We start from the raw sequence: 13,925 nt of genomic DNA, 5'->3' as shown, positions 1-13,925 counted from the left end.
CTCGTCAGGAGCTCAGCTGAGGCTTGGCAAGGACATAACTGAGGCTAGGCAGGGGCTCAGATGAGGCTTGGCTGAGGCTTGTCCACGAGTCGGCAGGAGGTGGGATGAGGCTCAGCTGAGGTTTAAGTAGGGCTCAGCTGAGGCTTGGCTATGGCTTGGCTAAGGCTCAGTTGAGACTCAGCAGTGGCTTAGCCAAGGCTTGGCTAGTGCTCAGCTCAAGCTTGGCTCAGGCTGAATACGGCTCGGCTGAGACTCGGCTCAGCTCAGGTTGGGCAGGAGCTCGGATGAGGCTCAAAAGGGGCTCAACTGGATTATTTTGTTCCTCATCAACCACTGACGATGCTGGAGTTTGAGATCTGGGAAAAGCTTTTCTAATGTGCTTACCTTTGGGTCAGAGAGAGTGTCTCAGTTGCAATGTTCTCATCAGCTGCCCACCCCCACACATCACACCAGACACCTCAGAATCATCTTGGACGACAAACTTACGATGACTAAACAGTTGAATGCCGTAACCTCTTCCTGCTGCCTCATCATACGTATGCTCTGTAAGATATTCAAATGGCTTCCCACAAACACCAGACACACAATCACCTATGCTCTCATCAACAGACTGGACTACAGCAACACACTCTACACTGGTATCTTGAATCAACTCATACGAATATTTCGGACTACCCAGAACGCTGTAGCCAGACTCATCCTCGCCCTCTCCCACAGAGCACATACCATGCCCCACCTCTGCGAGCTACACTGGCTACCCATCCAGAAATGTTGCCAATTCACAGTGCTCATCCGCGGCTTCAAAGCCTTGCACAACGCCAAACCTGCCTACCTCAATCACCGCCTTAACTTCCACCATCCAACTAGGCAATTGTGCTCAGCCACACATTCTCAGAAGCAAACCAGGAGGACACTCTTTTTCCTGCATCACAACCAAAACCTGGAACAACCTTCCCCATCACATCAGGACCTCCCCATCTCTACTCGAGTTACGCAAGAAACTGACGACCTGGCTCTTCAACTAGAAGCTCTGATTGGCCTACACACCTGCTCTAGCTTCTGGAAACCATCTCGGGTGATAAGTGTGCTATACAAATCCTCATAACATAACAGACAGCAAAAGGGTCTGCATCAGGGCAAAGGTATCCATTATTGTTACCACCTAGAGTGGGCGTGGTTCCTATTCATGAATACGTAGATAGTGTTGATGCATGGACGCTGCCTGCGATGCTTCAAGGTGAATTCCCATAGCGGCTCCATGGACCACAGATGACGGCAAGGTGGGTCTCATTGTTGAGCTATTCTTTACTCAATCTGTAGCACAAGCAGTGACACTACATAAAAGAGCCTGCCCTCCACTCTGCCTGAAGACCTCAGGGTAGCTCTCCTCAATGAAGAAGTGCCAGCTTGTGAAATAGTGCCAGCGGTGGTAAAAGGTATAGCACAGTACTGAAAATGACACATGCTCCTAACCTAAGCATGGTTCTTGTTTCTCTCTTCCACTCTCTGTTCCTCAACACGTTCTGTCTCTTATAGTAGTCACACCCACTATGTTCGTATGTATGTATTTATGTATGTTTTTATGTATCCATCCATCCATCCAACTCTTTCTCTGCCTTTTCTCTGATTGTGTGTGTGCATTTCTCTCTTCCGCTCTCTCTCTCCTATCACACTCCCCTGAACCTCTCTACATGCACATGCATGTTTTGTTCAGATAGGTCTCTGTCTGTTTCCCCCACACTCTCTGCCTCAGTGACTCAATGTCTTATTTTCCTTACCTCCTCCCTCTCATCCAGTATGTCTCCCCCGGATCCTCGCTCTCTGCCTCGGTTGGTCCTTCCCTCATTCATTTCATTCTCTCTCTCCACCATGCACATTCACTTTTCTCTCTCAGTAAAAACACATTGGGGCAGATTTACAATAACTGGCGCATCCCTGCATATCAGCAGGGATGCGCCAGTTATTGTGCGTAACGGCTCCGCCACCATGGGCGCACCACGGGGCAAAAACGGACAGATGCATGACGCATCTGTGCCGTAAAGGTGGCGCATTGCTGGAGTTGCGTCGCAAGTGCGACGCAGCTCCAGCAAGGCTCCGGGGTGCCCTATCTTTGAAATGCTGCGTCAATCCTTACGCCTGCTTCAAGCAGGCGCAGGGTTTTGACGCAGCATGGGCTTAAAAGTGACTGAGTGAAATCTTGTAGATTTCACTCAGCCACTTTTAGGAGGCGTTCCTGCGCCGGAAGGCCTCCCCCCTGCGCCGGAACACCTACTTCTGGCGCAGGGCTTTACAACGTGACACATCTCCCAGATGCGTCACGTTGTAAATACCCCGCAGCATGGTGCTGGTTTTGCGCCGCCGCTGCGTCACAAAAGTGACGCAACGGCGGCGTAAAAGAGGCGTAAGGGGCTTGTAAATCTGCCCCATTGTCCTTATATATTTCATTCCCTCTCGTTCGTGCTCTCTCTCTTTCTAGCTCATTCTGTCATTGCTACTCGTTCCTCCTGTCTCCTCCCCGCCCCTCTCCTGCTATGCATCTCTCATTCCCTCTACGCCCCTCTCTGCCTCACTCAACCCCAATTCGATTACATTCAGTCTCCCTCGCTCATTTCCTACCTTCCTTCACGGATGCTCCCAGACGGAGAACATGCACTCGTTCGCCTTAAAGTAGAGTTGACATTTCTCTGGCTGGCCGGTTCCCCACCGCTCCCCACTCCACCCACACCCCCGTCAGCCCGTTCCCCTCTCTATCTCCTCACAGCTCTCCAGGGACATGAGCTTCTCTTCAAAAGCAAATGCTGCTCAAATTTTGCATCCGAAGGAAACCTTTGCAAAGGTCAAATAAACGCAGGCATCTGCAGCTTACTTTAATGAGCGAGTTATAATTCAGTCTAGACCGCAGGCCTGTGGGAAGCCCTCACTGGCAGGATACAGATGAGATGATGGGGGTCTGGGGAGACTGAGGCTTAGGGTGGGGGTCTGGGGAGACTGGGGCAGGAGAGGCTTAGGGTGGGGGTCTGTCTGGGGAGACTGGGGCAGGAGAGGCGAATGGTGGGGGTATGGGGAGACTGGGGCAGGAAAGTTTTAGGGTGGGTGTCTGGGGAGACTGTGTCAGGAGAGGCTTAGGGTGGGGGTCTGTCTGGGGAGACTGGGGCAGGAGAGGCTTAGGATGGGGGTATGGGGAGTCTGGGACAGGAGAGGCGAAGGGTTGGGGTCTGTCTGGGGAGACTGGGCCAGGAGAGGCGAAAAGTGGGGATCTGGGGAGACTGGGGCAGGAGAGGTTTAGGGTGGATGTCTGTCTGGGGATACTGGGGCAGGAGAGGCGAAGAGTGGGGGTCTGGGGAGACTGGGGCAGGAGAGGCGAAGGGTGGGGGTCTGGGGAGAATGGGGCAAGAGTGGCTTAGGGTTGGGGTTTGTCAAGGGATACTGGGGCAGGAGAGGTGAAGATTGGGGGTCTGGGGAGACTGGGGCAGGAGTGGCGAAGGTTGGGGGTCTGGGAAGACTGGGGCAGGAAAGGCCTAGGGTGGGGGTCTGGCGAGACTGGGGCAAGAAAGGCTTAGGGTGGGGGTCTGGGAAGACTGGGGCAGGAGAGGCTTAGGGTGGGGGTCTGGAGAGACTGGGGCAGGAGAAGCTTAGGGTGGGGGTCTGGGGAGACAGTGGCAGGAGAGGCGAAGGCAAGGGACCTGCTTTCAATATGAGAAAGAGGTGCTGCATCAGGGAAAGCCTGCCCCAGTAAAGGATGAGTAACCAAGAACCCCCATCCTTGGAAGGAATATAAAGGCTCCTATAGCTAATCCCACAAGGGAGGGACATATCTAAATAGGAAACTACCGAAAAGGATCACCCCCAAAAGTGCAAAAAGAAGAATCTCACAGAGTGCTCACCGAGGAAGAGAAAAATACACTGAGCTCTTCAAGTGTTCAAGGAATTACATACTCACTGAATCTGTAGGAAGTCAGTCTACAAACACCCATGGGATGTCACATTTATATGAGCAATGCTGGACGAACAGAATGAAACTTCTCTCAGAAAATAAGACACGTGTAGGCTGGCATCTGTAATCTGATGCTTACTGGGTTTTTAATTAGGGGGAGAATAAAAACCCCATTGGGTATCATCTACCTGCCCAGTGGCCATCCTTTAGAGTAGGAGAAAGTGACCCCTCGAGACAAAGAAGGACATGTTGCCTACCTGTGAAGCATTAGGATTGTTATAGATTCACCAACCTTTGTGTGAGCCAGAAAACCCCCTCTACATTTAATACAGCATCAAAGCAGACCCCAAGGATATTGCAGCACTGATTTGAAAATGCCGCAGCATAAAACAACTACATTTGCTGCACATAACTATAGTTATTGCAGCATTTGTGAGGCAAATGAAATTAGAAGGAATCATCTGTTCATCTTCTTCTTTTTCAGATGACTCTGAGGCTAACTCTTCCTAAAGAGTCTATTTGGGCATCCTTCTGCCCATGACACCTCCTCAAATCCAAATCTCCCCTGGATCCACCTCTCCTTCCTCCATTGCAAAAGACAATCAATTTTAGGAGTTAAGCTGTTGGGATGAAAGGGTGTTGCACGTCTTTAAAAAGCTGTGCATTCCCCCTGGGCACATTTTTAGGTTGAGTGGTTGCAAAAGACATATTGTGGGTTCACCAAGAACATGCATGGACTTGGAGCCCACTCATTATTAACCAATGGGTGACTTTTCTGTCACTCTAATTTGCCTGCTACTTCTACGTGCCTCAGCTGGTCAGTCTTGTGTTTGTCCTTCCTGTGAAGCATAGCCTCTTCACCATCTCTTTCACTTGCTGGCTACTCTTTTTCCACTACTTGCTTTTAGGGAAATGTTTTTTTCTTTTTGGTTAGCCACTTCATCAAAGTGCATGTGTTTTGTTTATTTATTTATAGCTTTATAGACATTAGCCACCATTGTAAGAACACTTTACAATATAAAAGTAGTATTACATAAGGTGCATGATCATAATTACATAGGCCATAAGTATATTACATAGGGTGCATGATTTTTGTGACAAGGGACAACGAGTTATATTAGGCAACATGCATGGTAATACTAATAAAGTATTAGTAACAGCAGTCTTATATGTAGCACAACAGGAGTTTGACTGAAGTTATATATGTGTTGGAATCTATTGATAGTGAGGTAGAACAATAAGAATTAGAGGGACAATTATTGATTGAAATCGAGGAGGAGGGGTTGGCTAAAATATCTTTGAAAGAGAAGGGCTTTCAGTTTAGTTTTAAAGACTGTGGGCCTGATTCACAAAGGTAAACTTAGACCAAAAGTCTAAGTTTAGACCTAAAGTCTAATTTTACTACTACTAAAGTTAGAATTTTGGCCTAAGTTTAGACCAAAAGTCTAACTTAGACCAAAAGTTTAACTTTACTACTACTAAAGTTAGACTTTTGTTTAGACCAAAAGTCTAACATAGACCAAAAGTCTAACTTTAGTAGTAGAAATGTTAGAGTTTAGGTCTAATCTTAGACCAAAAGTCTAACTTAAGTAGTAGTAAAGTTAGACTTTAGCTCTAAACTTAGACTTCCGGTCTAAACTTAGACTTTTGGTCTAAGTTTACATTTGTGAATCAGGCCCTATGATTGCAGGAGCAGCTGCTACAGGGCAGAAATGGTGAGGCGGGGCGGTAAATAAATAATTAAATGTACCTTGCCACTATGCAGGAAACAGGAAGCACACAGGCTTCCAGATTTCCTTAGCCAGCCATCAGCAGCGTTGTGATTGGTCTGAGCGCCATGGTTCGGCTCTCACACAGTGACTCGGACCTATGTATGTTCTACACCCAGGATGCATTTCTGCCGGTGGAGAACATGCAAAGTGCCCATGACTGTTTGGCCGGCCCACGATGGCCAGCTAAACTGTCATGCACACTTGGAGAGTGCCTACTACTCCTCCCCTGTTCTACGGGTAGCCCAGCCCCACCCCACCCTGCACTTACAGAGCCACTAGGGAAAATAAAATGATAATAACATGGTGTTATTATAATTTTCTTTTTCTTGTGGGGCGACGCTCCTCCACTTTCGTGGAGGAGCCGTCACTGAGTGATTGAGGTGTTGGTGTGTAAATCCTGAAGTAAGGAGTTCAATATTCTGTGTGCGCTTCCTGAGGAGGATTTTGCCATTGGTCATTCCTTCTTAAATGCCGGGGGCTTTAGCAGCAGTGCTTCGGGATTCCGTGATGGTCAAGCGCCCCCAGATAGTTTGATTTTCCCAGCCAGGTAATGTGGAGTGGATATGTGTTGGGCTTTTTGATTGATGCAAGCTGTCTTGTATATATCGCCCTGGCTTTCCTGGGCAACAAGGGTGGAGTGGTTTATAATGGTGAACTGTGGTTGTTCCTTTTGGCTCTATAGACGAAGCATGCTGCACAGTGTAGGACTGATTTAAGGGGGTGAGATAAGTCTTGGGAAGACCAGTCAAGAGAGAGTTACAGTAATTGATTTTAGATAGTATCCGGGATTGCACAAGAATTTTTAGATTGTGTTCAGGAACATAGCGGCGCATTCCCCTGAGGAGACACAGTTGATAGCGCACATTCCTGGCCATAGTGTCGATCTGCGATTGTTTGTTTAGCCTTTTACCTAGGATGATTTTAAGGGATTTGGTTCTCTCAACGAGGATGGGTTGCTGTTAAGGATGTTTAGAGTGTCCATTCAGGATTGGACTGGCAGTGATTATTTTGATGAGGAGGAATCCAGCTTCGGAAGAGTTCAATATTTAGTGATGGGAATTCATTAAGTCTTAGATGGCATTTAGTGTGTTGACATGGTGCAGGATGTCGTTGGGAGAGGAGACCTTTAAGCGCAGTTGAGTGTTTTGGGCTTACTGATGATAGAAAATACATGATTTTCTCAGAAAGACTTCCAGAGGCTCGATATACAGATTTAATAGGATTGAAGCTAGGACTGATACTTGAGGGACCACTTGATCTACGGCCATTAGTGTTGCGAGGCAGTCATTGATTTTTACCCTCTGTGGCCTGCCTATGAGGAATGATTCAAACCAGCTAAGTACTCCCCACCCAATCACTTCTCGATCGTTTTTAAGAGTGCAGAGGATGGTATTGTGATTTATCCTTGGAGAGGATGTAGCCTTACGGCTAGAGCAGTCGACCTTGAAGCTGGAGTACCGGGTTTGAGTCTCGGCAACGACGCTCAACATCCTGTGATTCTGGGCAAATCACTAAGAGCCAGATGTACGGCCCTTTTTTGCACTCAGAAACTGGATATCTGCCTTTATTTAAGAAGCATTCCTGCACATGGTGGTCTGATTCCACCAGGCCACCATCCCTGGGAGGCTAGCCATTCCCAAAGGGGTCGCAAATTGCACTTGTCTTTGAATATTGATGAGGCATGCAATTTGCGACCCCATTGGCCATCGCTAACAGTGTCTGTGACACTGTTGTACATTGCATTTTGCGAGTTGCAAAGTGACGCAATTTACGAGTTGCAAAATGTAAGGGTCCTACATCTGGCCCGAAATCTACCTGTGCCAGACAAAAAAATGAATGTGTCCATCTGTAACAAAACTTGTGCTCATGTAAAGTGCTCTGATACCTGATATCCTCGGGTCTAGTTTGCGCTTTATAAAACTCTGAAAAGAAAAGAAAGAAAGATTGCATCAGAGGCTGCCGGTAGGTCCAGAAGAATCTTGAGGCAGGCATTACCATAATCTAATATTCGAAACATGGCATCAACCACCAGCTATTTCGGTGCTGCAGCCTTGATTTAAGCCAAAATGACATTCATCTAGGAGGTTGTTGTCTTTGATATGTTGCTTGAGTTGCTCAATACACATGTCGATGAATTTTGCCAGGAAAGGGAGGTTGGATACGGGGCAGAAATTACTGAGTTCGTTCACATCTGCAGAGGCTTTGTTGAGGAGTGGGGCAATTTGTCAAGTTTTGAGACAGTCGGGAAATATTCCTTGGCTGAGTGAAATATTTAACAATTTAGTCCAGTAGAGCGTGTGTGTGTAAAGATCTTTGGTAATGTTACTCGGAATCGAGGCCACAAAGTGGTTGTACGGTTTTGTTTTCATGATGGGTTTCAAAAATCTTGATCATTAATTGTATTGAAGAATTGCCAGGTATTCTTTGATTTGCATATTATTGAGGTTGGGGCCGAAATCACAAGCCAAGAGTGATTTCCGTTTGAAGTCAAAGAACTGTGCAAATTCTTCTGTTTTCTTGATTTTGCCATCAAATTTGATGGACATAGAAAGGTTGTTTGTGGTTTTGTTCAGATTGAAGAGTTGTTTAGGTCAATTCCTGGCAGAGTCTATTAGAGAACTGAAGTGTTTTGATTTTGCATATAAGATGTTTTTCGAAAAGTGATCTAGCATTTCAGAGACATGTGAGGTTAAACGTGGAGGGTGATTGTCTCAATTTCTGCTCTAGGATTCTCAGATCTCTTCTTTCCTCATATTACACCTTATTAAACCAAGGAGCATATGGTTTAGGTCTTTCCTGTATGCTCTAAAGTAGAGCTACCTCATCTAGCAGTTCTGAAAGACGTTCAAAACAATGTGCAGCTGAGACATTGATATCAGTTTCCCGTTTGATGGGAGGTTCTCACTTCTGTGCATATTGCTAACTACATTGATGTCAAGGTTCTTGGTGTCTCAAACCAATTTATCATCCTTCTCGGTTGGCCCAGGGTCACAGAATGTGAGAGCTGCAGAGCTAATGAAATAAGAAAATGACTGGACCAGTCAACCAATATGGGTTCATACACTGAGATAAGGTCTTCTTTGGAGATTATTATGGTGAGAATAGCTCCTTTGGTGTTTGTTGGTCTTTGGTTACGTTGGATCAGATCATTTCCTGAGGGAGTGAAGAGGCAAAACATAGACTGCTGAGTATTTTGTGTTACCCCAATAAAGGTTAAAGTCTCCCAGAAAGATAATGTTGTCACTTTGATTGATTGGATGTTTGCGAGGTCCTTGCATTCCTTAAGAAAAGTTGTGTTGTTGCCTGCTGCGTGGTAAATTCTATTTAGTCTGAAAGAGGAACTGTGTTGTATATGCAGTTTTGTAGTTAGGCATTGAAATGAGGAGAACAGGCAATTCGGTATCTCTCTTCATTTTGTGGAATCTCTGAAGATGGCTCCTATTCCTCCCTCAGCTCTGCCTACACATTTGTTCCTGATGATGGAGTGGTTTGGAGGACGTGTAAGGTCCATTATGTTGTGAGATGTATCATTGAACCAGGTCTCAATATGGACCAGTACCTCAAGGTTATAGTGTGAGATGATGTCTGCAATTTCCTGCTTGTGCTTCATTGCTGATCTGAAATTACGAAGCATAGGGTCAAAGTGACTGATTTGTTGCGGGGTGTATCTAGAGGTTCAGTTGTGACAGGAATAATGTTCCGGTTACCCTGTACCTGTTTTGGGTGGGGTTTAGTGCTGGTCAATGTAATAACAGGCATTCTGTATTGGTTAAGGTTAGATGGATTAGGGGTATTTGACGGGTTGGAGGAGGTTGAGGAGGCTGAGGATAGCAGTGTGTTATAACTAGCGAATAGGTTGGCGATATCATCCTGTGAGAGGTTGGGTACGGGACTCTTGGGCCGAGATGGGCACTTGATATGTGGTCTTGTGTGCCAGGAAATCAGGCACCCTAGTTTAGGTCGTAGAGAATCAAGATGGGCACAAGGCATGAGGTTAAGTTGGGCTAAGGTAGCATCACGCTGAGAGAGTTTCAAGTGGAGAAGATCAAGTTTGTGTTCCAGGGGATGCAGAGATGCTGAGATGTGGAGGAAAGTTTGCTATGATGTTCACCTAGAGTTCTTGTTCTTGTGAACTGGCAATTTGTTGGGTGTTGCTGGTTCGGCATTCTCATTGGGGGATTGGTTGGTTGGATTAATATGTTGGTTATATTAATATAATAGATTAGATATGTAATAGATTAGATCAGGATTTTCATTGGTGAAAAGGTGTTGTAGGGGCTCAATGGCATTGGGTGGGATTGGCTATTCAAGTGAATAAGTGCAGGCAGGGCGTAGGGGAATTGAGTTCTCTGAGGGTCACTTTGTGTAGACATCGAGGTGAAGAAGAGCGCGGGGTAAGATGAGGTGATATTAAATAATAGGATGGTTTGCATTGGATGATAGCAGGAAATGGCAGTTGGGGGTTTGTAGGGGTGTGGTTGAGCAGGGCAAGGGGTGGAAGGAGCTGTGGATAGGTGTTGAATCATATTTTGTGGCAACAGGGGGGTTACAGTAAGAAGGGGGTGAGAGTAATGAGAGGGCTACGCAGCATAAGGTGAGACTGAAGGTTCATCTGTTTTGGTATTGATGTAGCGTAGGGGATATTTGTTTGTTTTATGTTTTTATAAATAACAAACAATTTGAGCACAGGAACCAGAAGATGCGATAACAGTGCTCGGCAAATTATTTTCCTCTTATGAGAATTCATGCACAGTCAGCCCAGAGAGGTGTTTGGTGGTGTTTGGAAGTGTGTGTTCAGCGGGGACTAGGTAGCAAGTAGCAGTGGTAGTTACCTGGTTGCAGGACCTACTTTGCAGATGTGTCACATACTCAACCTTGTGTGGACGGGTCTTGAATTCTGCAGTCACTACTGGGAACATCCATTCTGCAAACTCGCTGTGAAAAACATGTACAGAGGAGGCAGGCGGCATTTTCTCCTCCAGAGAGACAGAGGTACATAGATGATCACACGCTATGTTTGATGTCAACTGCCACCCCAAACCCGCGTGAGGTTGGGGCATTGGACAGCTTTGACCAACTGAAGGGTCTTTTTCCGGGGCTGATCTTGCGAGGCTTCTGGCTAAGTCCAGTCATGCATAAATGCTGCCCCCCCTCCCCGCGACACAGCTTGATCACCCCCCTGAGACTCAGGCCTGATTATGAACAGGACTCTCGATTGCTGGCTGACGAACCCCTCACGTAGAGCGGGTCATCTGATTCATTCAGGTGCATAGCATGAAGTTCCTATGTGTAGGGGCTCTGGCTCTGTGAAGAGCTGCAGCCCTTTGTGTGTTCTAGCTCGAAAGAAGTACTCATGTATCTGTTGAGGCTCATCCCTGGCCCTCCCCATGTCATATGCAGTTCTGTAAACCTGAAGGGCACGAAGTAATAACTTTTTGGAGCCAACTCAAAGCTTATGTTCATGTCTGCTGATCTTAGGCCATACAACTCGGACCTTTCACCCCCACAGGTAACCACAAGGCCCGCTGCATGCTGAAACAAGCCCCGTTACCTATGGTGAACGGCCCACTGTCCTTAGAAGTAAGGTTCATTGGTACCTAATGAGGACAGACCAGGTAACAAAGGCCCACTGCCCATAAAATGCCTAGCCTCCCTTGGAATAAGGTCCATCGCCTGTAGAAAGAGAGCTCACCATGCTTTGATATGAAAGACCATGCAGCAAGACTCATTGCTCACACAAGAAACTACAGAAACATGCTGGGCTTAGAAACAGAAAGAACAACTGATGACTGGCTTCATGTCTTTGAAGGAAAGGAGTCACTTTGTTCTTTGAGTGCGGATTAAAGCTTAAGCTTCTAGATAATGATATTGCTGACAGTGATGGACGCTCACTTGGACCACATGCAGTGTGTACTGATGAGAGGAAAAACACCAGCCTTAGTTAATTCTCCCAACTTTCATACTGGCCTGGACATTAAAATATCCAAAGATTAAAATGGCCCACTAAAGAATCTGAGGATCAAATCAGAACTTGAAAACATGAACACTGACAGTTCTGACTTTGGAACTTGAGTGAGACACACAATATTGTTTGTGGCAATGAATGACAAGCAACCGTGACTTCACCTACCGTACTCACTGCGTGGACGATTACTTTGATCCAGTGTCCACCTTCTAATCCCTCTAATGCCTGGAAGCAGTCACTGGGTTAGCAATCCCTCTTCCTTGGGGGCCTCCTAGAATTCCTCCAGTGTGACTGAGGCATGCTGTTATTCCCCCAGCTAACTGCTGGAACTTCCTCCTGCTCTGTCGCCCCCATCATGTAACTCCTGTGATCAGACAAAGGCCTTGTAATAAATGATGTACCAACTCCCCTCTCAACCAATATACCTCGCCAAATATGCCAAGGTTGCCCCATTTTGCAATCAATCCACAATGCCGAACAAGCTGGAAAAAGCGGGAGCCAACTCTTCAAGAATCCATACCCTCCGAATCTCTCCATAACTTCATCAAAAAGATATAAACGCATTACCCTGCTAGAATTACCAGACATCCTCTTCGCTGATCAGTTTTATAGTGAGCGTTATGGGAAGCGCAAAACCGACCTCATCTTCTAGACCCATCATGCATGCACTGACTCTCCTCACAGTAAACTCAATATCCCTTCATCATCTAACATTCCTCATGGATGCAAACTAAGAAGTGCTCCATCCTCACTAGTCAATGGATCTATCACCAATTCCCTATATAACAATGGAAAGATAATGATCCAGGCCACAGATGTATGTCTATCTTCATTCGACCACCTCTAACCAGCCCTGCTCAATGCAGTTCTTTGAGTCTCCCACACTGCCCCCATACGATGCTCAATTCTACAGGCATTGCACAGCCCCCACTCCCAGACCTTGCATACCTTTTATCCCCTACCAGCTCACACTCGGGGATCATGAGTACAAGTCCAAATGTGACACAACCCAATTTATAAACCAGATGATAAAAAAAAATCCTGCCTTCAAACTCCCAACTAGTCCCAACCTGTGAGAACTCAACACTTGCCATTCCCACAGTCAAACCTCACTAGCACCCCCACACACCCTGATGCCATGCTAATCAATTCTTCCCATGATTCTATACATTCCCCCATCCTCTACCCCTATGCACACCTATCTGAAATAGAATGTGATTTCTCGTCACACATCTTAAGCCCTCCGAGACACCCCAACCCCACCTGCACTATTTCAGTACCTACACACACAAACAACCAATCTCACATTGTCCTGCTCAGCCCTCACAATACCCACATACTAACTTCTAGTGCAATCCCTCAAATATCTTACACTCTACGGGGGATATTCTCAAGAACGTGTGATAACCATCACAAAAGTAACTTAACGCAACCTCCAACATCGCTGTCTATCGCGGGAAATTTACGCCGTGTTAACCAAGTATTCACAAAACGTCGGCACCATGCAATAGTCCCCAGATAATGCGTCAAATGACCTCGATAAAATCAATGCCACACCGCAAAAATGCGAAACACGAAGGCAAAAAAAGTTGCCATGAGGCCAATCGCGATACAAAAAGCAGCGAAAACCAGCGACAGGCCTGCAATTCACACATGTCTGGTGGGAAAATGCACCATAAAAGCAGACCAAATAAATGGTGAGATGACAACGTACGAGCAGAACCCCTCAACTGTGACGCAGAACAAATGACCATTGTCCAAATCAGATAGGCATTTCCCCACAAACAGCCACAATGTACATTGACATGCATTCAGTATATAACCTGCACCGATGCGGAAACAAACATGGAACACACTGTGAGACCGCATCTCCTCTTCACATTGCAGAGGGACAAACAACACCCCCTGCACACCGACGTGCCATGTCCATGACCAAACAATAATGAAAGCATGGACCAATGTAGGGGCAGTGACTCCCCCCACGTCCATGTCGTCCATGTCACGGGACTTGAGTCACAGGGTGCATCTCTGCATTATGGTGGCACATATCAGAGCCCAAAAAAAGCCCTGTTGTCACGTGTAGGCCACAAATGACAGCCAAAATGGAATGAATTGGTACACATGTGAAATGCCGAAGAGTGGGATACCGTAACAACTGTGACACACAGAACTGGCAGTTCGAATTTGTGACACCCTAAACAGCCTCACTGCACAGAAGTGACACACCCACCATCCATTAACAAATTCCTAAATT

This window comes from Triturus cristatus, chromosome 1_2, assembly GCF_964204655.1.
Source record: "Triturus cristatus chromosome 1_2, aTriCri1.1, whole genome shotgun sequence".
In the NCBI taxonomy this organism is placed as follows: domain Eukaryota; kingdom Metazoa; phylum Chordata; class Amphibia; order Caudata; family Salamandridae; genus Triturus; species Triturus cristatus.
Note: the sequence above shows the minus strand (reverse complement) of the source record.